General features: G+C 43.4%; 1 long non-coding RNA gene across 1 annotated transcript in view; it reads right to left on the bottom strand.

Moving 5' to 3' along the window:
* LOC103887089 overlaps positions 1-18674 on the bottom strand; it is a 32720-nt gene extending 14046 nt beyond the window's left edge. Inside the window, exons 1-3 of the long non-coding RNA XR_651032.4 lie at positions 17874-18674; positions 17561-17656; positions 2126-2319 (exon numbers count right to left, since the gene is read on the bottom strand). This is a non-coding gene — a long non-coding RNA (uncharacterized LOC103887089). The remainder of the gene's footprint in view (positions 1-2125; positions 2320-17560; positions 17657-17873) is intronic.
* Positions 18675-26410: the final 7736 nt, after the last annotated feature.

Here is a 26410-nt window from a genome sequence, read left to right on the forward strand (position 1 = left end):
TTTCTTATATTTGGTTACTTTGATTTCCTTCATTCTCTGTGCAAAATCTAGTTCTCCTATGAGGCTATAAGCTCTTCCAAAGCAAGTGCCATCATTTGTCCTTCTTTGCATCTCCACCACTTAATACACAATAGGAGCTAAGTCTGTATTTGTTAAATTGTTGAATCAGACTCTTCCAGCCAGACTGACACACTCACTATCCCATCCCCTTTTCTTGCAGATTTCTGCCTCCTTCCATCATTCTCTTCCATCACTTCCCACCTCCTCCATTCCTTTAAGGCTCCACATTATCTCTTCCCCTCTTCCACTCTCCCCACCTCAATCCCATCCCACAAATATTCACCTGTTTCCTACCCATGCTTTAGAGCCTACCTGGCTAGAGCAGTCATTATTTCATTCAATAGTTCCAGCTCTCTGCCTTCTAAGCACATAGCAGAATTTTGCTTCCTGCTTTTCTCCCTATGGTCAGCTAAGGCCTAGGAAGAGTCTGACACATGAGTGGAGAATTCGGTTGCTGGTATGAGGCCCTGCCGATCTCAGATCTCTTCTGTCACCAACAATGCTCCCATCAGCAGCTGCCCCATCAGTGTGGTTTATAGTGATAATGAATTGAGTGATATGGTTTGACTGTGTCCCCACCCAAATCTCAACTTGAATTGTATTTCCCAGAACTCCCACGTGCTGTGGGAGGGACCCAGGAAGAGGTAATTGAATCATGGAGGCCAGTTTTTCCCCTGCTGATAGTGAATAAGTTTCATGAGATCTGATGGGTTTATCAGGAGTTTCTGCTTTTGCTTCTTCCTCATTTTCCCTTGCCACTGCCACGTAAGCAGTGCCTTTTGCCTCCCACCATGATTCTGAGGCCTCCCCACCCATGTAGAACTGTAAGTCCAATTAAACCTCGTTTTCCTTCCCAGTCTTGGATATGTCTTTATCAGCAGCGTGAAAGTGGACTAATACAGTAAATTAGTACCAGTAGAGTGGGGCGCTGCTGAAAAGATACCCGAAAATGTGGAAGCGACTTTGGAACTAGGTAAGAGGCAGAGGTTGGAACAGTTTGGAGGGCTCAAAAGAAATAGGAAAATGTGGGAAAGCTTCGAACCTCCTAGAGACTTGTTGAATGGCTTTGACAAAAATGCTGATAGTAATATGAACAATAAGGTCCAAGTTGAGGTGGTCTCAGATGGAGATGAGGAACTTCTTGGGAACTGGAACAGAAGTGATTCTTGTTATGTTTTAGCCAAGAGACTGCTATTCTAATGATAGTAAATTTCCGCTTTTGCTTCTTCCTCATTCTCTCTTGCTGCCGCCATGTTAGAAGAGTGTTTTGTCTCCCAACGTGATTCTGAGGCCACCCCAGTCATATGGAATGGTAAGTCCAATTAAACCTCTTTTTCCTTCTCAGTTTCCTTCTTAGACCATACTCAGAGTATGTCTTTATCAGCAGCGTGAAAGTGGACTAATACCGTAAATTAGTACCAGTAGAGTGGGGCACTGCTGAAAAGATACCCGAAAATGTGGAAGCGACTTTGGGACTGGGTAAGAGGCAGAGGTGCGAACAGTTTGGAGGGCTCACAAGAAATAGGAAAATACAGGAAAGTTTTGAACCTCCTAGAGACTTATTGAATGGCTTTGACAAAAATGCTGATAGTAATATGAACAATAAGGTCCAGGCTGAGGTGGTCTCAGATGGAGATGAGGAACTTGTTGGGAACTGGAGCATAGGTGACTCTTGTTATGTTTTAGCCAAGAGACTGCTATTCTTGTGATAGTAAATTTCAAAAGATCTGATAGGTTTATTAGAGGTTTCTGCTTTTGCTTCTTCCTCATTTTCTCTTGCTGCCGCCATGTTAGAAGAGTCTTTCGTCTCCCAACGTGATTCCGAGGCCACCCCAGCCATGTGGAATTGTAAGGCCAATTAAACCTCTTTTTCCTTCTCAGTCTCAAGTATGTCTTTATCAGCAGTGTGAAAATGGACTAATACAGTGGGACAGAGCCACCAGTACACCAATCATGGGCTAATAGCATGAATGAGAAATAAATCTTTGTTTTTTAAGCCACCAAAGTTTGTTGTTATTGTTATTTTACTGCATCATCATTTAATCTATCCTGATGGATACATTACCTGAAGTTCAGCATCCTCTTTTAAGTCCGTTCCAGCTACCCTGACCCACAGCAATTTCTTCCAAAAGGTAGAAAATAAATCTTAATTCATTTTTATCCTGGAAGCTAACATAGAGTCTTGCACGTAGTTAGTGCTCATTAAATGACTGTTGCAGAAGTGAGCAGCTGTTAATCTCTGCGCCTCCAGTTTTCCACCTGTAAAACAGGAAAATCAATTTCTTGCATTCCATACTTTGCAGGGCTATTGTGGAGTCTCAGCTGGAATTATGTGTAACAAAGTGTTCTGTGAACTATAAAATGATGGACATCTCAAACGTTATTATTAGATGATCAACTACTGAGAAATATTCTCAGAATTCATTCATTTGTCATATACTTGGCACTATTCCAATTTGATAATGAATTGCCTCCACACACACAACTCTTGAACTCTGTTGCTGTTTTTAAACTCAGGAATAATGATAATAGCCAACCTCTACTGAATGGTCAATATACAGGCACTGACCTGGGTGCTTCCCATGCCATTATGACTTACAAGCCTCAGTCACAGTAGAAAGGAACTATATGGATAGTTTGATTCCCTTGTTCTCTACAACAGTAACCCCTCAACATTGATTCCCTTTGTTCTCTACTAGAGTAACTCCTCAACATTGTCAATAGGTTCTTGGAAACTGCGACTTTAAGCAAAACAGCAAAACAGCATATAAGGAAACCAATTTCATTGTAGGCTGATGGACATAAACAAGAGTTATGTTCCTATGGCATATTTCTGGACACAGAAATCTCACCAAACTCATAAATAAAGACCTAAAACACTTGTAATATTAAACATTGTAATAAATGTGAGCAATACAGCCAGGAGCAGTGGCTTACACCTGCAATCCCAGCACTTTGGGAGGCTGAGGCTGGCAAATTGCTTGAGCCCAGGAGCTCAAGAACAACCTGGGCAACATAGCGAAACCCCACCCCTACAAAAAAAAAATTATATATATATATATCTATATATACACACACACAAAAATTAGCTGGACATGGTGGTGCACACCTAGAGTCTCAGCTACCCAGGAGGCTGAGATGGGAGGACCACTTGAACCTGGGAGGTCAAGACTGTAGTGAGATATGATTGTGCCACTGCACTCCAGCCTGGGCGATAAAGAGACCCTGTCTCAACAACAACAACAACAACAAAATGTGAGCTCTAGATATACTTAAGAAGCTTAATAAAAACAAGTAAGATAATTGTTTGACCAATTATTCCAGTTGAGGGTCGCCAGTAGGCAGTTGAGGGCACAAGACGGGAACCAGGCCTGGACAGGGCACCGTTTCCTCACACCGTAAGTCACACCCACACCCACACCCACTCACACGGGGACCATGTAGACGCCAGTTCAGCTCCTGTCACATCTTTAGGATGTGGGAGGAAACCCTAGTACCCAGAGAAAACCCACATAGACATGGGGAAAATATACAAATTCCACACAAACAGCGGCCCCAGCCAGGAATCGATTTTTTTCCTCATCAATGTTATAACAAAACAACGTTGAACGAATGAAACGACGTTATTGGAGGACCTGCTATATGTGGCTATTTTACGGAGAGCAAAACCAAGGTTTAAAAGTATTAAGTTGCCGGGCATGGTGGCTTACACCTGTAATCCCAGCACTTTGGGAGGCCAAGGCAGGCGATCACTTGAGGTCAGGAGTTCAAGAGCAACCTGGCCAACATGGTGAAACCCCCTCTCTACCAAAAACACAATAATTAGCTGGACCTGGTGGCACGCACCTGTAGTCCCAGCTACTCAGGAGGCTGAGGCAGGAGAATCGCTTGAATCTGGGAGGCAGAGGCTTCCGTGAGCTGAGATCACAACACTGCACTCCAGCCTGGGCAACAGAGCAAGACTCATCTCAAAATAAATGAATAAATAAATAAATAAATAAAAGTGCTAAGTACTTTCCCCAATGTCAAATGGCTAGAAAGTGGTAAAGACAGGAGCTTGGTAAACAAATCTAAGTATTTTGACTCCTTGGAATGGAAGCCCTTAGCTACATCACTGTTCTATCTCCCAAGGAAAGTGTAAACCACTCTTCAAACTGGGCATGGTAGGGCAGTGCAGCTCAGGTGCCCTCAGCGGAGCCACTGAAGGGACAGGGAACACTGTGTAAAGTAGACTGCCGGGACACTCACTGTCACTGAATCATATGGGCTGAGCTGGTGCCAGGTGTTTTCAAATGCACATTCATGCAGATGAGTCCACTCCCAGTTTAAGAAACTCAATATAGAAAAAGAGTCACAAAAAACAAAGTAAGCATCTACTTTTCACTTTGGAAAAATTCATGCCATAAAAAGCATTGAATGAGTGTCAACTTCCTGGACATTCAACCAGGGCAGCCACGTGGGGTCCGAGCCCAGAATGCCTCATGCTTGGGCTATAAGGCTCTGCAGTCACCATCTTGAAATTCTCAAATTTTATCTTGGAGCTTATGCTTTGGAGGTAAAGTCCGATAGGACAATGTAGCATGCTTTGGAAGCCAAGAGCCTTAGCTCATACAGTCTTAACTCCTAGCATCTCCCTACTTCCCAAGGGAGGACACAGCTATCTGAGCCTCCACCCCTGTGCTCATGCCTCTCCTTCCCTCTTCTCACCTGAGCACAGGCATGGGGAAAGTCTGGGGAAATTGCTGGCATTTAAATCCCCTCCCCTACATTTGCCAGCTGTATCATTTTGGACGTAGTTAACCTCTCTAAGCCTCCATTTCATCATCTATTCAATGAGGATAAGAATGATATCTGTTTTATGAGGTGGTTGTGAGGATTAAATCTGAAAACCCCTATAGAGCATTTAGCATGGTGCCTGCCACGTAGCAACAGCTCAATAAATGGCAAGTATCATGTTTCTTATATCAATCTGCGAGGTTGATATTGTGATCCCACTTCACAGATGAGAAACTGAGGTCCGAGAAGATTAGGTTATGCCCCCAGGTGGCTCCTAAGTGGAAGATTACAGGTGCAAACCTAGAGCTGCTGGACTCTAAAACCCATGTGCTTGGCCACCCTGTCACACTGCCACTCTCATGGAAGAGGGCCTTGAGGTCTGCTTCTGAAGTCTTTAAACCACAGCCTTCTGAACTTGGGATCTGACAGGGTCTTGTGGCTCTCAGAGCCCTATTGGGGAACAACATAACCCTACCAGGTAACAACCGTGGCCACCATTGTGGACGAGCCCCAAGAGACCACTCGTGTCTATTTAACTTCCCTGTCACACAGCGTCATACAGTGCCAGGCCCAGACAGACACTTAATATGTCCCTGTGATGAAAATCTATGTAGCTGTTAAGGCTGGAAAAGTATTCATTTTCCCTGCACCTACCTAATATTTGATGCCAACACTGAGCGGTTGGAGGCAAGCAACAAGAATGATTTAATAAAAGTGCAATTGAAAAGAAAGGCAAAGGAGAGAAAGTGAGAAAGGCAGGCCAGGCAGCAGCTAAATGTTTGAAACCAAGGCTTTTATGTCTTTGAAACGGAATCCAGGAAAATTGCTGCACCTTCTGTGGATGGCTGGAGGGCTTTTTCCTCTGGATGGTTGCATCGCTTGGGAGCCTCCAATCTCTCATCTCACAGGTTGGGAGTGTAGCCCTGAAGTCTCTGTGCAGCATGGTGTATGTGAATCAGTCTTGGGAGCTGGCACAGCCCTGGGCCTCGCGTGGAGTCCAGGCCAGGCTCTGACACACTGGGGAGAGTTGAAATGAGAGTGGGTGTTTGCTGACAAGCAGCTTCATGGGAACGCTTGCCTTGGCATTTCTCAGTGCTGAATCAGGGAGAAAAGTTGGGCAGAGTGCCTGTGAGGCTCAACACACACACACACACACACACAGAGAGAGAGAGAGAGAGAAGGAGGGAAGGAAGGACAGAGGGAAGAAGAACCAAGTCAGAGTTAGGAGAGCAAACACCACACAAAGCAATATTGGCAGTAGCAAAATTATCACTTCCTGAAGGCCTCCTGGGTGCTTTCAATGAACTCTCCCTGGATGTCCTGGGGAAAGCTTTATGCATAAGGAAACCCCTGGGGGAACTTTATATACATGCATATGTGTATATATACACACACATATAGATATATATAAAGATATATATATATGGCACATGAAAAAACTCACACCTCTAATCCCAGCACTGTGGGAGACTGAGGTGGGTGGATCACCTGAGGTAAGGAGATCAAGACCAGCCTGGCCAACATAGCGAAACCCTGTCTCTACTAAAAATACAAAAATTAGCTGGGTGTGGTGGGGGGAAGTTGAGGCAGGAGAATCGCTTGAACCTGGAAGGCAGAGGTTGCAGTGAGCCGAATTCACATCACCGCACTCCAACCTGGGTGACAGAGCAAGACTCTGTCTCAAAAAAAAAAAAAGAAAAAAGAACAAAAGAAAGATTCAGAGCTGCTCAGCTACCTGGTGGCTGAAACAGAATTCAAGTGCAAATCTAACAGCAAAGCTTGATGCTCCTACAGGTCTAACCCCTCATCTTACCCCACCTTGTATGACTCTCATCCTCCCCTCACCTTCTTCTTCCCACAAAGGTTAGGGAAAGCCAACCAAATGGGAAATAAAGCGGATGTTGTGGGTGGCTTTCACCTCCTCAGACAAACTGGGTGGAAGTGAGCAGCCTCCAAACACAGGAGTCCAGGTGGGCCTCAGTCAGCACTGCATGGGGCAATCCTACGCCTGACTCTAATGGAGAGAGAAAAATCTAGATTTCCCTGTTCTTCCCCAATTGTGTCATCTGGAGCAGCGCCGTCCCATAAAAATATAGCGCAAGCCACATATTATAATTATGACTTTCTGGTAATCACATTTTTAAAAAGAAGAGGAAAAAATGAAATTAATTTTAATAATATGTTTCATTTAATCCAATATATTCAAAATCATATATTTTCATTATTGAAAATGTATTTAGAAGTATTATTATTTAAAAGTATCATTTTATCTATTTAAAAGTATCATTATTTAAAAATTAATGAGCTCTTTTGCATTCTTTTTCCATTCTAAGTCTTCAAAATCCAGTATCCACTTTGCAATTAGACCACACCTCAGTTCAGACTAGCCTAGGTACATGTGGCTAGTGGCTACTGTGTTGGACAGGGCAGGTCTACGGAATACCAAAATGTCGAGGTGAACACAAGGGCAAAGCACATAACCACAAAGGATTCTACATAACCAACGAAGGACTCCACATAACCAACAAATGACTCTACATAATGAAAAAGGTTTTTAAATTACCATGTAGCAAAATTGACTTATTGATGTATAGTTCTATGAATTTTAATACATGTAGATTCATATAACCTCCATCATAATCAGGACACAGAGCAGTTCCATCACCCCAAAGAATTCTCTTGTGCTGTCTTTTTACATTCAAACCTTCCACCTTCCCCTAATCCCCTCATTCCCTAATGTCTAATTCCTCATCTGTTCCGTACAAATGGGATCATACACTATGCAATGTTTTAAGGCAGGTTTCCTTCACTCAGCATATGCTTTTGATATTCCTGCAAGTTTATTATGGGCATCAATAGTGCATTCCTTTTTATTACTGAGTAGCATTACATGGTGTACACAGACCACAGTTTATCCATTCACCTGCTGGAGGACATTTAAATTGTTTGGGATGATTATAAGTAGAGTTGTTATGAATATGTGTACAGGTTTTTCTGTGAACATAAGTATTCATTTCTTTAGGGTAAATACTCAGGAGTAGGATTCCTGGGTCATATGGCAAATGTATGTTTTACTTTGTAAGAAATTATCAAATTGTCTTCCAGAGCAATTGAGCTATTTTTTATTCCCATCACTAACATGTGAGAGTTTCATCTGCTCTGTATCCTTGTTAGCACTTGGTATTATCAGTTTTATTTATTTTAGCCATTCTGATAGGTAGTTGTATCTCATTATGGCTTTAAATCACTTTTACTTAATGACTAATGATTTTGAGCATCTTTAATATGCTTTTTTGTCCCCCACATGTTCTCTTTGATTATATCTCTAAATCTTTCACCTATTTTTAATTAGGTTATATATTTTCTGAGTTTTGAAAGTGTGTTGATATTCTAGATAGAAGTCCTTTGTTAGCTATATGACGTGCAAATATTTTCTCCTAGTCTATAGGTTGACTTTTATTCTCTTAACATTGTCTCTGACAGTTCATAAGTTTTTATTTTGATTATGTCCAATATGTTGATTTTTTCTTTTATGGATTGTGCTTTTGTTATTATGTGTAAGAACTATTTTGTCTAACCTCACACTATGGATATTTTCTTATGTTTTTGAACAATAAATCACATGTGTAATAACCAAGGAGTTGTAAATATCTAAAGAAATTCAACTGTGGGTTTTAGTTGTAAAAATCCACATTGTCATGAGGATTCATTAATTTTCCACATAGACATGGAAAATAAGTAAAAAGTAATCACTAGTAAAACAAAGATGAATAACATTTGGCCCAGAATAGTGGCTGCCATCAATTGAGCATCTAGGGCCAGTGGCTACATAAACATCATCAGTAACCTTCAGCCTGGCATTTCTATCCCCATTTTACAAGAGAGGAACCTGAAGCTTGCAGAGGTTAAGTAATTTTACACAGCCAGGAAGTAGTAAAGTCAGGATCAACACTGCCAGGAAGTAGTAGAGTCAGGATCAACTAACTCCAAAACCCTCACCCATGGGAAGGTTCTTTGATTTCTAGAAACAGAAAACAGCTCTACCTTCATAAGGATAGGGAAAAAAAGCAGCAGTCCATAGGTATTTTGTGGAAGCAACCCAACAACTGAACCACCAGATGTTGATGGGGAAAAAAAAAATCAAAGAAGTTCAAAGAAGTTCAAAGACGGGGAGCAGGGGAAAAAAATAGATATTGTCTTCCAGACATCCCTTTTGAATGAAGCATCTTCAACTCTTTTCATCCCTTGTGTTTCTCCTTCTGGTCCCCTAGAGCAATCATCTGACTGACCTGTCATGAGTCATGTGATCATCTTTTGACCAAGGAACAATAGAACACCATGATTGACAGTCCAACCAAGACTGCAGAATGAGGAACACAGGCTTCTTCCTTGTTGAAAGGAATACTGAGGTGCTACTACCAGAGGGAAAGGGAAGAATGAATCCTGGGATTTAAAAAAACACAGAGACCCCCTAAAGCAGTGGCTTCCAAATTTTTTGACCATGTTGCACGTTAAGAAACATATTTCACCAATATGTGAGCATCTACACACACAACTGAAATGAAACTTTCATATAACAATATGCACCTTGTAATGTGTAATACAATCTGACACACACCCATTTCTTTCCATTTTTAGTAAGTGGATTTTTAAATCCACAGTGGGTCACAATCTGCAGATTGAAAAGCATTGCCCTCAACTGTGAAAGATGTGTGTTCAACAATGAAGACACATATAAGGTGAGGAACTCTGTAATGTATCCCCTCAGAGAACACTGGCAGGTCCATCTCACAAGGCAGATGTATGAAGAGAGATGCAAAAACCCCTGAGTAAGTAAAGGCTGATAAAAGGTGGGTATTTTCCCATAGAAGTAGACCCTAAGACAAGGATTTGAGTCCAAGTAGCTTATTTTCAAGGTGATACCAGGACGCACAGGAAGCAGGGAGTGAGGCAGGGGAGAGAGGAAAGTCAGCAAGAGGGCACATGGATGTGCTGTCACTGGATATCTAGGGCTTGGCTACATAGGAGACCTCTGAGAAACTGTGTGGAACATGCCTCAGGACTGTCCCTCCAAGGAACAAGGAAGTCGGGTGTTCATCCACTGTGATGGTTAATATTGACCATCAACTTGATTGGATTGAAAGATGCAAAGTATGGTTCCTGGGTGTGTCTGTGAGGGTGTTGCCAAGGGAGATTAACATCTGAGTCAGGGGACTTGGAAAGGCAGACCCACCCTCAATCTGGGTGAGCACAATCTAATCAGCTGCCAGTGCGGCCAGAATAAAAGCAGTCAGAAGAACATGGACAGACTAGACTGTTTTAGTCTTTTGTCCTACATCTTTATCCCATGCTGGATACTTCCTGCCCTCGAACATTGGACTCCAAGTTCTTCAGCTTTGGGACTCAGACTGGCTTCCTTGCTCCTCAGCTTGCAGACGGCCTATTGTGGGACCTTGTGATCATGTGAGTTAATACTCCTTAATAAACTCCCCCTTATATATACATCTATCCTACTAGTTCTGTCCCTCTAGAGAACCCTGGCTAATACATCCACACACTGTCATCCCTCCATGATGAAGGTAGAAACAAATCTATTAACTTCCTGATACTTCCAGCCTGCCCCATGTGAGGACCAAATGCCCATGGCCACAGAACACTCTCAGGCAGAGGGACACCGGAAGCTCTGGGCTGGAAGGGAATTGTCTGCAGATAACCTCTGGGCTGCACTAAGACGATATAGTTCAAAGGTCTCCTCCGAGATGTAACTAGGAGGCAGAAGGAGTAGCCCATTGTCAGCCATTTCAGGAACTGATTTCAGCCCTAAACACCTGTCTCCCTTCCCAGACCACACCTCATGGTCAGGTATACCCTAGCTGTCCATTGCACCTTGGAATCACCAATTCCCTGATTTCTAAATTTACCAAGTGCTTTTCAGCCTGTTTTCCTGCCTCAGCATTGCTGAAAGAAGACAGGAAATCTGGCCAACTGGCTCACTGGTCCTACCTGGGCCCTCTGGTTCTCCGTCAGTGTGCCAGAGAATATCTCATTCTATGCCAAAGATCTCTGCCACAACATTTCAGTAAATCTTTATTCATCCTTTCCCTCCTCTTAGAGAAGATGGCCCTACTCTTGTCAAGGTCCCAAGGAAAACAAGTATCCAGGCAGAGGGAAGGGATCTGGTGCACAAACCTTGATCAATCACCTACTGTTTGTCAGATTGGAATACAGAAGACAGATTGACTTTAGGAATCAAATCCAAGGGGATGGGAATAGAAACAGGGTTGAGAGTAGAGGAGCAAACCCTTAATCAGCAATTCCCAAGGGCAGTGTGTCTTAGCCCAGGCTGCACATGGTCATCTGAGGAGCTTTTAAAGAGGACCAGTTCCCAGCAGGTGATGAGGCAGATCCCAGGCATCAATACCTTTTTAAGTTCCCCAAATGCTAATGTGCAAGGACTATAAGATGGGACAGGAAGGAAAAAATAGCATTTCTTGTGTGTGTGTCTTGTTTTCTGCTTGTTTAGGTAAGCTTTGTATCTCACCCAGTTCTGTCAACAGTGCTGTATGTTAGATTTTACTGTACCCATCTCAAAGGCAAGAAAACAGGATAACCAAAGAACTGGCCTAAGTTCTCACTGTCATGAGCAAAGGAGCCAAGATTTCCACTGAAGACTGCCTGAGTCCAGAGACAACGAATGACTTTTTCTACCCTCATCATACTATCCCCGAAGTGAAATTTTAATAAGATTGAAGATGAGAGAAAGGGGAAAGAAAAAAAAATCTAAAAACAAAGTGTCACTGGATAAGACAAGGCTGGTCTAGGTAAGACATGATAGGAGAGGGCTCTGTGGGCAACAAGAAACCCTAGGTATCCCAAGCTGTTCATGGCACCAAGAAAAATGGGGCAAAACCACCAAAGGGGGGTGGAGTGCCATCTAACTCTGTCCCAATGTTTCCTGAACCTGGTCCTGCTCTCAAGGATGTCTCACATCCAAAGTTAACTCAATGGACCATATTCTTATCACACTCTGAACTGTGACTTGGAACATCACACCCATCAGCTCGGGTTTGAGAGCCTCTCAGCATGGTTAATCTTCATCTTCTTTCTGGCTTCCAGACTGACTATATTCAGCTGTGAGAATAAACTGACATCACGGTAACCAGCCTTTCCTTATTTCCGCAAGTCATTTCTCTCTTCTCTGTGAGTGCTTGGCTCTCGTAGTTCGGCAGCCCATCTGGTTGAAGGGATATCCTGCTGTTTACAGCCTCCTCTGGGACTGCTCAAAGACAAGAGAAACCCTATCCATTTATACTCCTCTGTGATTGCTCCATGGAACTGAATTTTATTTAAGCATCACATTTGGAGAAGGAAAAGGCATTTGTGTGTTTTCTTTCTTGATTGTATTTTTCAGCAACAAGATGCCCGTTAAATTAAAGTAATCCTCAGAAGGAAAACTTCAAAACCAAAATCTCCCAAGCACCCTGTGCTCCCAAAGTCATAGAGCAGCTTTTAGTGACTATTGGAAAATAGTAGAGCTGGAAGAGGCCCTAGGAATCATCTCTTAGAAGGGGAAGCTGAAGCCCAAAATGTGAGAGTGACTTGCCCCATGCCATGGCACAAGACAGTGGTAGAAGTGGGACCAGAACTTGGGTGCTTTGGCCTCATGTCCCCAGATGGTATTTTGCTGGGCAGGGGCTGCATGCTGAGGAAAGACAGAAGAACATCATGTTGAAGGTTAAAGGTGGCTTTCATGGGCCTGGAGCAAAGTAAAACTGGTGCCAAAGAAAACAGCCTATTTAAAACTGCAGGCTTAGCTTCAACAGTGATGAAAACAAAGTGATCTTTGCTATTTACCAACCCATCACTCCCAAGTTGACTATGCAAGAGCCACCATATTGCACAACTCTAGGGGCCTCAACTCATACTGTCCTGTTAACCCATATTTTAGCAAAGCAGAAGAATAAGAGCTCAACAAGTATTAGCTATCCTTTTTCTTGTTTTGTATTAACAGCTAGAACCAAAGGCAATTATTGACAAGTACGGTATTCACTAAAATCAAATAGTCACTTAAGAACAACCCAGGCCGGGCGCAGTGGCTCAAGCCTATAATCCCAGCACTTTGGGAGGCCAAGGTGGGTGAATCACCTGTCAGAAGTTCAAGACCAGGCTGGCCAACATGATGAAACCCCACCTCTACAAAAATACAAAAAAAAAATTAGCCAGGCATGATGGCAGTTGCCTGTAATCCCACTACTCAGGAGGCTGAGGCGGGAGAATCGCTTGAACCCGGAAGGCGGAGGTTGCAGTGAGCTGAGATCGTGCCATTGCACTCCAGCCCGGGCAATAGAACAAGACTCCATCTCAAAAAAAAGAAAAAAAAAGAACAAGCCAAGAAATTTGGCTCTCAAGATTCAAAAGAATGAATCTCTAAAATCGAGTAGATGACAAAGATGTCTAAAAGAGGACATTCAGCAACACTAAGCACTCACAGATGTTAGCTATGTAGTAGGCAGCATTGTTACAAGTGGTTTTCACGGCTTCATCCTCACAACAGCTTGATGACAGAGGTACTGTTGTTAAGGCCCATTTTACAGATGAGGAAACCGAGATGAGTCATCCAGTAACTGGCAAGTCACATGGCCAATAAGTGGCAAGGGGTGATTCAAAGGCAGTAATCGCCTCTCAACACTGCATCCTTGACTACTTGCAGCAAGGCTCCTTGTGTTATTTGCTCCAGAGAGTCGGGGGGGGCAGTTGAGTCCTGCTCCATTTCCCTCAAATCACTGCAATTGAGCTACGTGAAGTTTTTAATGGGACTGACAATGAGGAAGGGATCTGGCTTAAGCATAGGAGGAACCTTAAGGGGTGGGAGACCACCACAACTCAGCTCTGGGAAATATAGAAAGGATTGGTGGCATCTTTAAGGAAGCACAGGCCAGAGCCCCTCAACAGCATGGTGGGCATTCACAGGGAGGCCCTGGGCCTCTGGGAGCTCTACCCTTACCCCCACATCCATCCCTTCTTCAGACATATAGAGTTAAGAAAAAAAAAAAAAAAAAAAGAAAAGGAAAGAAAAGAAAATTAAGCTCCTCCCCAAGAGGCCAACAGAAAATATTCAAAGTAACTCAAAACCTCCTCCAGCCTTTCTGAACTCAATAGAGATAGGAGATATTTTTAATTCATCCCACTCTGTAACCTTGAGCAATTTACCTAATCTCTTGAGTTTTAGTTTCTTCATCTCTATAAAATAAAGTTCACACCTACTGTGTGTGTGTGTGTGTGTGTGTGTGTGTATGTTGTAGAAATTAAATTTGACATAATTGGTGAAAAAGGCTTAGCACAATGCTTATCAACTGGTAGAAGACCAATAAAAAATAGTTTTCATCTACCTTTTTGGGACAAAAAAGGACACTGTTAGTTTCCTACAAAACATTTATTTTTCATTATTTACCAATAGGCCCTTAACTTCAGGGCTACAATATGCCCAGAAAACAAGATCACCTCCCCAGACACCTTCACAATTAGGATGAGCATATTTCAGTTCTGGCAGATGAGATGTAATGAGAAGACTATTTGGGAATCAGAGGGATATCTTCCAGGAAACCTGTTGCTTCCCTAAAAATAGGAGGAACAGACTCAGCTAGCATTTTGTTTGACCCATGACCCTTCCTCTTCTCCCTATTTGAAGGTGCAGTGGCCATCTTGCCACCACGAGGACAAAACCACAGGCTGATCACAGGAATAGAAAGGATCTTGGGTCCTACATAACATCCTCTTATTATTACACCAACTCTACCTTTCCTACGTCTTGACTATTCAGGTGAGAAAAATAAACCCCTAACAGGTTTTCCATTATTTGTAGCTGAACACATTCCTAACTGGTATTACCAATCCCAGTTTTATATATTGAAATAGAAAAAAGTATAGAAATTCTGGGGTGTTCGTCCAAGGTCACATAATGAATTGATTGGTGGCAAAGTCACCCCTGCTGAGTATTCGAGTCTTAAATTTCCAACCCCAAAACTCTCCAAATAGATTATGTTTAAACAAAAATTGTATCTATGTCAAGAATTAGAATGATCAGTGTTATAAAGCATTTATGTGCAAGACAGTTGTGCTGGTGTATAAGAAACTTTCTTCTGGAAATTCAAGTAGTCAAAATATATTTTTGAAAATCATGGATTTCACCTAATCTGTGCAAGTGGACTCTTCAGTCTGGGGGCAAATCACACATAAAGCTTAGAAGAGGAACTGTTAATCTACAGAACCCAGCTCCATCTCTCTGGAAACACAAGGAAGCACCTTTGAACCATCCAAAGAACATCATGCTGTGAAATCAACAAATAGAGCTGCCTGCCCTCATATCTATCCTAAAGAAGATATTGGATTTGAGAAAGACATGTCTTTGAACTGCTAATAAATATTTTACCTCCCTGATCTTTTAGGAAGTCAGGATTGACTAGCACTATCGCATAAATACAAGCTTTGCACAGTACAATTGTTTGGGCTTAAATATATTGTCTGCCTTGCGTTGTTATAATTTAACGAAAGCTATTTGCTGGTCTCAAAAAATGTAATTAATAAAACTATATCCAAATTCTCTGGCTGAGAATTTGTATCTGCAACAAAGCTGCTGGATATGAGTTTGCTCAGAAACTCTGGAACTTTGGGATCCTTGGGAGAAGAAAGTCTACTCCTTTGCTTTAGAAATAGATGCATCCTTGGAACTTTCCAGGTGGGTGTAGGTAGTGGGGCTTAGAACTCATCCCATTACCAAGCAATAGACCCCGATAAGGATGGCTTCATAGTGATTCCCCGAGTGGCCTTGGTTATACTCATGAATATGTTCTCCTCACCAGGTTCAATTGGCCCAGTGTAAAAACATGTGACCCAAGTTGTGGCAGATTCCCTCTCATGGAAAGTTAAGACTTGAACAAGGAGACGTAGTGATGGGAAGTCTTTAGAATCGACTCAGCTGGCTGGCTACAATCTAGAAAGTGAACCCACAAACTACTATCAGTGAAGTCCCGGGACCTCATTTAGTTCCTCCCCTTCCTAAGATCCTCTAATTCTCTGAGCTCACCCAGTAAGGCACTAAGGAACACCTCTTTTTAAAACTTGAGCTACACTGAGTCAGTTTGTTTCTTAATACCAAAAGGATCCTAGTGAATACACTGGACAGTATTGTGCACCAATTTGTAGGGTCACAGAGCCAGAAGGAAACACAAGTTCTCCTGATTCCTTTCTACCTTTAAGCAGGAATAAGCAGTCCCAATCTTGGGCAAACAGGTGACAGGGAATCTCCGCTTGATTGTCTTTAAGCCTCTAAGGAAAGCGGTTTCAACATTCGGCCCTCAAACTCAACACCAAGAACCTTTTCTTCCCATGTTCTTTCTTGGCACCTGTTGTGGTGCCAGCAGTGTGACAAGTGGTTTGTGGTGTGGGCTTTGGAGCTAGGCTCCCTGGAACCTGATGCTGCTGCTTTCTAGCTGTATGACTTAGGGTATTGTTCAACCTCTCCATGCCTCAGCTTTCCCTCCTAGAAAGGGAATAAAATCATACTGTTTGCCTCATGGGGTTGTTGTGAGAATTAAGTTAGTTAACCCATACAAAGTTCTAAGAACAGCACTCCATCCCAACTTCTCCTACTGTCTCCTCTTTTGTATTTTAGGCATGCCAGCTTATACATGCTCTTTCCTGCCTAGAGTCTCAGGGGGGTCTTTGTACATTCTGTTCTTTCTGCCTGGGAGCCATCCTCTACTCCCCACAGCCACTCAGTGATAAGTGGCAAAACTGGCCCCAGTCCACCACCCCTTCCTATAACCACACTCTTTGCTATGTGATTTTACAGCTCCTCCCATCAGCAGGTGGGGTCTATATTCCCAACCCCTTAAATGTGTACTAGTCATGTGACCTGCCTTGGCCAATAGTTGAGTAGAAGTGGCATTGTACTAGTTTTGATCCTGGACCTCAAGAGATATTGCATGTTTCCATTCTTTCTCTCAGACTCCTTCCAGCTACAAGCCTAGGCTAGCCTGCTAGATGAGAGACACATGGACCAGTCTCCACCCATTACCCCAGCCCACAACTAACCAATCCCTTGAAGTAGAACCACCTAGCTGACCAGCATCTGACCATTGAGGTATAGTGGTCTCACTGCACCAGCTGAGACCAGAAGAACCACCCAGCTGAACCCAGCCCAAATTGCCAACTCACTGCAATACAAACTAAATAAGTAACTATTGTTTCAAGCCACTAAATTTGAAGGATGATTTGCTACATTGTAAAAGCTAACTGGTATACACCCTCTCTAAGCCTCAGTTTCTTCAATGATAAGACAGAAATAATAAAAATAGGAATAATAAAGCCTACCTCAGGAAAATAAGCGTAAAGACTTAAAGAGATAATGCTTCTCAAGTGCCTATGCGACAGTAAGTATTACATAGCTATAAACTACTACACACATTGTAATGATAATAGTGAATTATTTATGTTGCCTCTTATCTGTATATTTGAAAGTAATTATATCTAATGAATAGGTTGTTGTGATAAATTGAGAAAATATGTGAGATGCTTAACACCAGGTCAGACACAAACAGAACATCAATAAGTAGTTATTCTTAATGAGCTACTGTCGTTAAGTATTACTACAGAGTCTCAGCTTCTTCGTTCTCTCCCCTGGCCATTACACACAATCCTCCACCGCCACCACCTCCTGTCTTACCTTCAGCCCTCAGAGTTCCATCATCTTGATGATTAGATGTCGGCTCCCAGCCTTCAGCCTGACACTAGGGCACCTCCAGCCTGCACAGCCCACTTCCTGGGAGAAGGCATAGGAACGCCTGAGACTCCTTGAACGTCCGTCCGGTCATGAACTTCAGCCACTAGGGGGCAGCCTCACCCTCCAGCCTCGGGAAGCTGAGCCTGTCCTACCGGGTTTTTTCCCTCTTCTGATCCTAAAGTCTGAGGGCCCAGGATTTGAGAAGCCCCCACAGGTCCCACTGTCCACGGTTCACAACCCCACTGTGGTCACTCACCTGTTCATATTCCCCCTTCTTTCCTGAGTGGGGAGCAATCCATCCCCCAGCCACCTTGAGCAGACACTGGGGGCAGCACCCCCCCAGCTCAGGGCAACCTCTCAACCTGCGTGAGTGGTTTCATAATTTATGCCTGCCCATCAGCGGACAGATTTAGCCTGCTGCCTGCTGAGTCTGAAAATACTGAATATTAAAATATCCCAGACGCTCGCCCTTCTGACGCCCTCGCCTCTCTGGGATTCACATGCAGTTGGCTGCACAAACAATTCCAGGGACACACATCAATTTGTCGATTAAGTAGGGTTTGAGCACCAATATGTGTAACTTTCATCAAAACAGAGAAAGGCGTATTCAGGGCTATGTGCTCGGTGTGTGTCCTTGAAGAAGTCTTAGTCTTCTGGCTTCAGAGACAGTATATTTTTTTCTACATCACATTGCTGCTTAAACTCTCAGGGCCCTTTTTGTAGCACTATTTGTGATCGAGAGAAATGGGAATCCATATTGAAGGATTTCACTGAGCGAAGTAGAGCAAAAGACCTGCAGAAACCATCTCTGCCCACCCAGGACACAATAGAGAGGTTCCCAGGAATTAAAGCCTGCCGGTAATGAGGATGAGGAAGCAGAGGACTCTAATATTTGGTAAAGAAAGAGGTGTGCATGTGTGTATGTTTGTGTATCCTACACCCCTTTCAAGTCTAGCTGACACCTGTTGTGTATATCAAAGACTGCCACATATTTCCTGCCTTCGATGGTGAGTTTTGTTTTGTTTTGAGATGGAGTCTCGCTCTGTTGCCCAAGCTGGAGTGCAGTGACGTGATCTCGGCTCACCACAACCTCCGCCTCCCAGGTTCAAGTGATTCTTGTGCCTCAGCCTCCTGAGTATCTGGGACTACAGGCATGTGCCACCACTCCCGGCTAATTTTTGTATTTTTAGTAGAGACCAGGTTTCACCATGTTGGCCAGGCTGGTCTTGAACTCCTGACCTGAAGTGATCTGCCCATCTTGGTCTCCCAAAGTGCTGGGATTACAGGCATGAGCCACTGCACCCGGCCAATGGTGAGTTTTAAACCTTCTATTTGAAGAACTTCTGGGCCTTTGCTAAGGCACGCACCTTTGCTGATATCCAGTAATGACCAGCAGCAAATGTAGCTAAAACCAACAGAAATTTATCCTCTCACAATCCTGGAGGCAGAAGTCTGAAATCAAGGAGTCAGCAGAGTCTTGCACCCTCCAGGGCTCTAGAGCAGATAATTCCCTGTCTCTTCTGGCTTCTGGCGGCTCCTGGCATTTCTTGGCTTGTGGCAGCATCTCTCTAATTTCTGCCTCCATCTGCACAGGGCCTTCCTCCCTCTCCCTGTGTGTGTCCTCTCCTCTTCGTTTAAGGACTCTCACATTGAGTAACCTTAGACCACCCTAATCCAGCATGACCTCCTCTCAATCTTTACCTTAATTATATCTGCAAGATCCTATTTCCAAATGTCTTAGTCTGTTCAGGCTGCTATAACAAAATACCTTCTATTGGGTAATTTATAAACAACAGGAATTTGTTGCTCACAGTTCTGAAGGCAAGCCTCCAGTCAATTTGGCACCTGATGAGACTGGCTCTGCTTCAAATATGGCACCTGCTTGCTGGGTCCTCACATGGCTGAAGTGGTGACCAAGCTTCTTCGGGCCTCTTTTATTAAGGGAAATGATTCCATTCATGAGATTTCCACCTTCATGTCCTAGTCACCTCCAAAGGCCTCACCCCTTAAAACCAGCACATTGGGGATTTGATTTCAACACATGCATTTTGGAGGAACATAAATATTCAGACCAGAGCACCAAACAAGGTCACAATCTGAAGTTCAAGTTGGGCATGAATGTTAGAGTGTCACTATTCAGCCCACAGCACCCACTTTATCTCTATCTTGGGTTCATACGAGGATTTGCTCCTTCTTTGGAGTACTGGAATGTGGTTGAAGTCAGTATTATTAGTTTAACTCCCCGTCGTTACCTTAAGTAGGCTCTCTCCACAAGACCCTCTACGGGGTTCACTAATGAGGCTGAAGGAATTTTTTCCCCAATACCTAGCACATACACAGCGAATCACACTTTACAAAGCTCGACATCCTATTTACTCTCTGCATCAGCTCCGTAAGGTAAATAGTTTTACCCCTCACTTTGCAGAGGAGAAAACAGGCTCTAGGTGTGAAGTGACTGTCTCAGGTCTCACCAACCACGAGAGGCAGGACCTTCAATCCAGTCTTTCTGATTCCAACCTGGTGCCCCCATCAACTGCACCCCACCTGTGTCTCCTATAAGCTGAAGACATCCTTTGTAAGGAAGAGTAACCAGATACCTGGCTTGTGCCTGTTGTCCAAGTATACACATTATTAGCTCTCTACTTCATTCCCAGAAGTGTCCCACTTGGACAGTAAGTTATATGATTACCTTCTCAGCAGTCTTGGCCACAGAGCTCCCTGCCTCTGCCCTAGGTCTAGCCCTCACTGTGTTAGGCTATGGGGAAAAAAAATAGTATTTTTCTCCTTCTGTTTTTCTTTTCTTGCACATGAGCTTTATGACAAGAGGCATGAAGCTTTGCCAAAGTTGGGAGTGTTATATTACATTCTTCAAAGGAGCCAGGATGGTCTTTAAATCTCTCCATACCTTTCTGTCCTTGGGACAGATTGGGCTGGGTCAAGAGCCAAAGCAGAATCAGGAATGAGCTTTGCTCCCAACATACACCACAATGCAGAGACTTCACAATCCAAACCTTCTCTGCCTGGCCTCAGAGAGCTCCGAAAGGCTGGATGTGCCAAAAATCCCATAGCACCTGGCACAAAGGCTCTGCAGCAGGGTCCAAGACAGAAACAAGTGGAGATTTAAAGGGAAGAAAGATCTTTATGGAATAAAACCTGACATTACATATCAAAAGCTTGAAGCAATATTTATGTGTGTGTGTGTAGGGCATGTGGGGTTTGCATACAAGGATGCTTGGCTGAATCTAGAAAAGTTTTGAAGGGATACCCAACGGAATGTTACCAGCACTCCAGGGATGGCTCCAGGGATGGTTTGGAGAGGCAGAGAGAGTAAGGGGACTATCACTATAGAAATCATACATGCCTACTTTTTTATCCTTTTTTAAGTACAATTTTCTTATTTAAGAGTTTTTATTGTGTAACTCTTTTTACTCATCAATTTCAATGCAGGAATTTAAGTTGAAGAAAGAATTAAGCCCATGCACAAAGGCTGAGCTGACAAGGACGTGCATGGAAGCTTTCTAACAATAAAACCTCAGTCCTGAACTCATTGTCCAGTAAGAGGGTATAGTCATAATAGAGAATTCCACTCAGCTGTTAAGTAACTTTCAAATGAATATTTATGGACCAAAAGAAAGGTGATTGTCATACATTATATAGAAATAAAGCAACTTTCACAGGTGGGTGTAATCCAACACCATGCTTTAAATCTCCATCTACATGTAGAAATATACAGATATTATTCTTAACAATCTTGGCTGTATTATCATTGTTTATTTTACTCTAGCTTTGAATTTTCACATTTCTGCAATGAATAGAAATAAGGAGAAAGTTGATTTGACAGAGAGCCAAGAGGTGTGGCCAGGACGCCCTCTGAAATCTCCTCAGGTGAGTGTGACACCCTGTGAATTCCTGCCACTGCTCAAGAAGGTAATTTGGCTCCTGTTGTCCCTTGGGGCAATTCCTGCACAAGAAGTTTCAGGAGGAAGCTGGAATGGAAAAAATGGAAGATGTGGGGCCCGCAAGCCCCTGCCTACCCTGCTAGTTGCTGTAGAGGGAAATGACTGAGGAGGGAGAACTGTGAGAGACCACACCTGGGCTGATTTGGGAAAGGCAGGTTTTCACGTGGTTCTAGCCAATTTCCCATGTCTTCCACCTACACCTCTCAATCACCTAACAGAAGCGATTGTAAGAATTTTCAGGGGTAATGTTACAAATCACTCAGCCTGGTGCCAGGCACACTGGAGGGTGCAATGGGTGAATGGCCATATCAAAAGCTGGGGCTGGAAGGGGTGGGGGAAGAAAAATGTTTGTGAGCATCTCCCATGAGCTACCTTTATGAGCCTTCACAACAAGTACCTGGCACATGCCTTGTGGTTACTCCCATTTTACAGATGAGAAAACTGAGGCTTAAACAGAGTGAGGGACTGGCCCAACCTCATTCAGGCAATTGGTGACTGAGCCAACATGCAAACCCTAATTTGCCTGTCTTCAAACCCATTTCTTTCCCCTCCCAGGAGACTTTGCACTCCGGCTTTCTATACAGAGGAGGCACTGGGACCAGCAAAGACGTGAACCCACAACACACACAGCTTGTGGCAGCACATAGACTTCAGCAAGGCCTCTTTAGCCCTGAAGCATGTGACACGTGGAGAAACTTGAGGCCCACACCCCCTCAGAAAGAGTCCCTTTGGAAATAACATTTTTAGCCATGGGCGAAAATGTACTTTAGCATGGAAGAAAAAGACTTTCTTCCATGCAAGACATATCCTGTTTACAATCCCATTTGTTCCAACAATAATTCTGAAGGGAGGGTAGAACAGGGGTTTTGTCATTTTACAGAGAGGGAAATTGACTTGCTGTGTGACCCGGAGCTAGTCACCTCCCCTTTCTGTATCTCAGCATCCCTACCTATGAAACAAGGAGGTTGAACCATAGTTACCCCAAGTTCTTTTCCATGTCATGAGCCATCCAATTTACCACCAAACAGTAAATGATGTTAAAATAAACACCTGATTTTTCATGTCTTTGCCAATTTCTCTCCCTTCAAACAGAACTAATCCCATCTGCCTTGGTCTTCTCTTGTACCCACTTCCCACCTCTACTCCTGGGCTTACCACGTGCTGCTGCCACTGGCTCACATAGAAGCCACCAGAGGAAAAAGGCCATGTCTTCCCCTCCAGAACTGCCCTGTCCAGTATGGAAACCACTGGTTTCTGTGGTTGCTCAGCAATGAGTCCAAACTGAGATGTGCTGGAAGCATAAAATACACACTGGATTTCAAAGACTTAGGGAGAAAAAAATATATAAAAACTCGTTAATCATGTTTACAGTGATTATACGTTGAAATGACAACATTTGGCTATGATGGAGTCAATGAAATGAATTATTAAAATTAATTTCACCTGTTCATTTTTGACTCATTTAATGTAGCTACTACAACATTCAAAAGTATGTGTGTGTCCTTGTATTATATTTCTATTGGACCGCACCCCACTTTCTGCATCTGCACACACAGCCCTCTTCCCAAAGGAAGCCTTCTCTCTCTGCCTGATTCTCTGCCCATTACTGGGTTTGTCATGCAACCTGGCCATCCCTACCCATGAAGCTGGTTGGGTAAGTGGACTTAGAGATGGCACTGCATGGCCAGCCAGTCTAGACTTGAGGGAACAGAGAAAAGGTGGCCCCATTTTCTTCAGATCTAAGGCTCTGATCTAGAATGCTGAAGCTTAGACGGATGTTTTCAAAGAAGTGATTTGTTAAATGTTTAAGACTGGATGGGCAGGTTCTCAAGTTCTTCCTTAGCAATTTAACTATGGCCCTGAGTTTAAAATTATCACTACCACCATGTTTTTTCTCGTATTTACACAACTTTAACATTTTGTATCAGGGAGACTAATTGCAAATCGCCATTAAAGGCAGCCAGGAAGAGAAAGACAAGCACTATGGTTAGTCCAACAAATATTTATTGAGCTTATGCTATTGCCAGACATCTCTAGAAACTTGGGATCGGTGAACAAAGTAGACATAGACCTTGTACCTGAGGAAAGCAGGGCAGGGGTAAAAATGGCAAGTTAATGACATTGTATATTAGAAGGCAATAAATGCTAAAGCAAAAGAGAGAACAAAATGAGGGTCAGGGAGGACCAGGCTGCAATATTAAATGGGCTATCTAGGTAGGTCTCATAGAAAAGGGCAGATTTCAAGCAAAGATTTGAAGGAAGTAGGGAGTCTTCAAGTGACTCCCTGGAATAAATGCATTTTTAGGCAACAGGAATAGCTGAAGAGATGGGCCTCTGGCGAGGCTGTGTAAGTTAAAGGAGTCAGGAGACCCAGGCTCGCGTCTCTAAGCCTCAGTTTCCCCACGTCATATAGGTCTCTTCTCTTTAGGTCCTGCACAGCTCAAGCACTCAAAGCTTCACCACCTACATCCTCAGAACTGTCAGTGCCTGTCCACACGCCCTCCCTCCCCCACCATTCCCAGCACAGGCTTCAGGCCATCTCTCTGGTTATCTGAATTCTAGAAAGAAAAGGCTGCACCTGGAGCGATGGGGGAGGGGGTGAACGGAGACAGATACAACTTATTTATAGATCAGGACAGTCTGTGGCTGCTTTGGAAACCTGGCGAAGCAAATCTGTATGAAGAACAGCCAGTTGCTGAAAAAATAATCCCAGGGGAGCCACTTAGCTCACTTGCCAGCTGGCCCGGATCCCTCTCCACTGAGGTGGTTAGGAAAATGGCAGGGTGGAGGCAAAGCCCATCGCAATTGTGTGCTAATTGGGTTCCCTGCTATCTCTCCGCTCTCCACTCTGCCATGAAGCCTGAGCATGTCATTTCTGTGCTTCACAGTGTGCCATCCAATGCCTCCAAGTACAAAGTTCTAAGCAGGATAAATGAAGTCCATCACAGCCTGGCCTCGCCAAATGCTGCAGCTTCGATTCTCTTTTCTATCTAGACCCTTCCTGACACATCCCACTTTTCCCTCCAAGCCCCTGTGCAAGACCCACTGCCCCAACAAGCTCCTCCATCTGCCCGAGACGTCCCTCTTTCCTTATACACCTGGCAGACCCCACACACTGTTCACCAAGGCATCAGCACAAATGTGTCCTTCTCTAAGGTTATAGATCCCGGAGTCGTACTCCAAATCCCAGCTTACCCGCTTTGTACCACATGTCTAGGGAGAGTCGCTTACCCTTCCTAAGCTTTGGTTTCCTCACCCATCAGATAGGATAAAATAGTACACACCCCGTGCAGTTCTAAGGTAGAGTGGCCCAGTGGGCATGAAGAGCTTATCATTGTGCCTGACACGCAGGAAGCACACAGTAAGTGGTGATGCTGTTACCGCCTTGTAAATATTATTACCATTATTATTTTAACAATGACTCCTGCTACAACTACCACGAAGACAGAATGACTCCTCCCTCCACTGTGTTCCCATATGTCTTCGTTTGAGTTCCATAAACTTGGTGTTGGTTCCCTCAAAATCAGACAGACTCTGTAGTAATGACTTGGATGCAAAGAGTTTATTTGGGAAGTCATCCCATGAAGACAAATGAGGAAATGCAAGAAGTGAGACAGGGAGATAAAAACACCAAGCAAGGGTGTGCTAATGAGAGAGTTATCTCTGTGGGTAACTGAAGGTCAAACCACTGGGCGCCCCTTCAGGAGGCATCTCACTTATCAATTAGGCAATGAAATGCTGAAGACCCACTACTGCCCAGGCATGGCATATTTCAAGGAAATGGGCCACTGCTGAAGGGAACTACTGCACAACTGGATGTCAAATATCTGTCACAAAACCTCCAGAGTTTGCAAATGCTTTGACTTAGCAATTCCACTTGGAAGAATTTATCTTAGGTGAATAATCATAGATGTACACAAAAATACCACTAAAGAATTTTTATTTCCAGAATTGTTTATAATAGTGAAAAACTGGACACAATCTAAAGGCCCAACAACAGAAGAGTAGATAATTAAATTATCTTTCATCTCCACGGTGAAATACCCAGCAGCCACTGAAAATGATTTTGTGCAAGAATATTTAATGTCACAGAAAACTGACTGTAATGTATCGTGAAGTCATTTTTAGAAGCAGGTACATACACACACAAACTAAAGTATATGACATGACCTAATAAGAGTTTTAATAATAGTTTAATGTAATACTTACACACACATGCATGCAGGCATGTACACACACACGCACAACGACCTGGAAAGATAATGACTAAAAATGATGCCAGTGGTACTAATTCGGTGATTGAATTACATTTTAATTTTCTTGGTTTTTTTTTTTCTTATCTGTAATTTCAAAATGTTCTACAGTATTCATGTATTACAGGGATGCTCTGACAGCACCCAAGCTGCCGACTGAGAGAGGCGATGAGATGGTTGAGCATCACCCAAATCGCTGCCTGTCCAAACGGGTTTGTATTTTTCCCTAATAGGAAAGGTCATAGATCAAGCAACTCCAGGAGCCTGGTTTGCCTCCAGTCATAAAGGAGCCCATCTGGGACACATGGATCTCTGAAAACACGCGGGCTCTTCCCATGAGAAAACACAACCCACAGTCAGAAAAGGATGTCAAATATTTTTTTTTCCTCAGTAAATTTCTCTATCTCCAAATTTTAATCATTGAACTAGGGCAACCTGCTGGTTTATGTTGCTTGAAGGCTGATTAAAACGATTTGATTCTATGAAGTTACCAGTAGATTTTAAAAGGAAAAAACTGCAATATTTCTACTAGGCTTTCTAATTTCTGGTCCTTTCCTTAGGCCCTTTGGAGATCTTATTTC

The sequence above is a fragment of the Papio anubis genome, chromosome 8 (genome assembly GCF_008728515.1).
Source record: "Papio anubis isolate 15944 chromosome 8, Panubis1.0, whole genome shotgun sequence".
Lineage (NCBI taxonomy): Eukaryota > Metazoa > Chordata > Mammalia > Primates > Cercopithecidae > Papio > Papio anubis.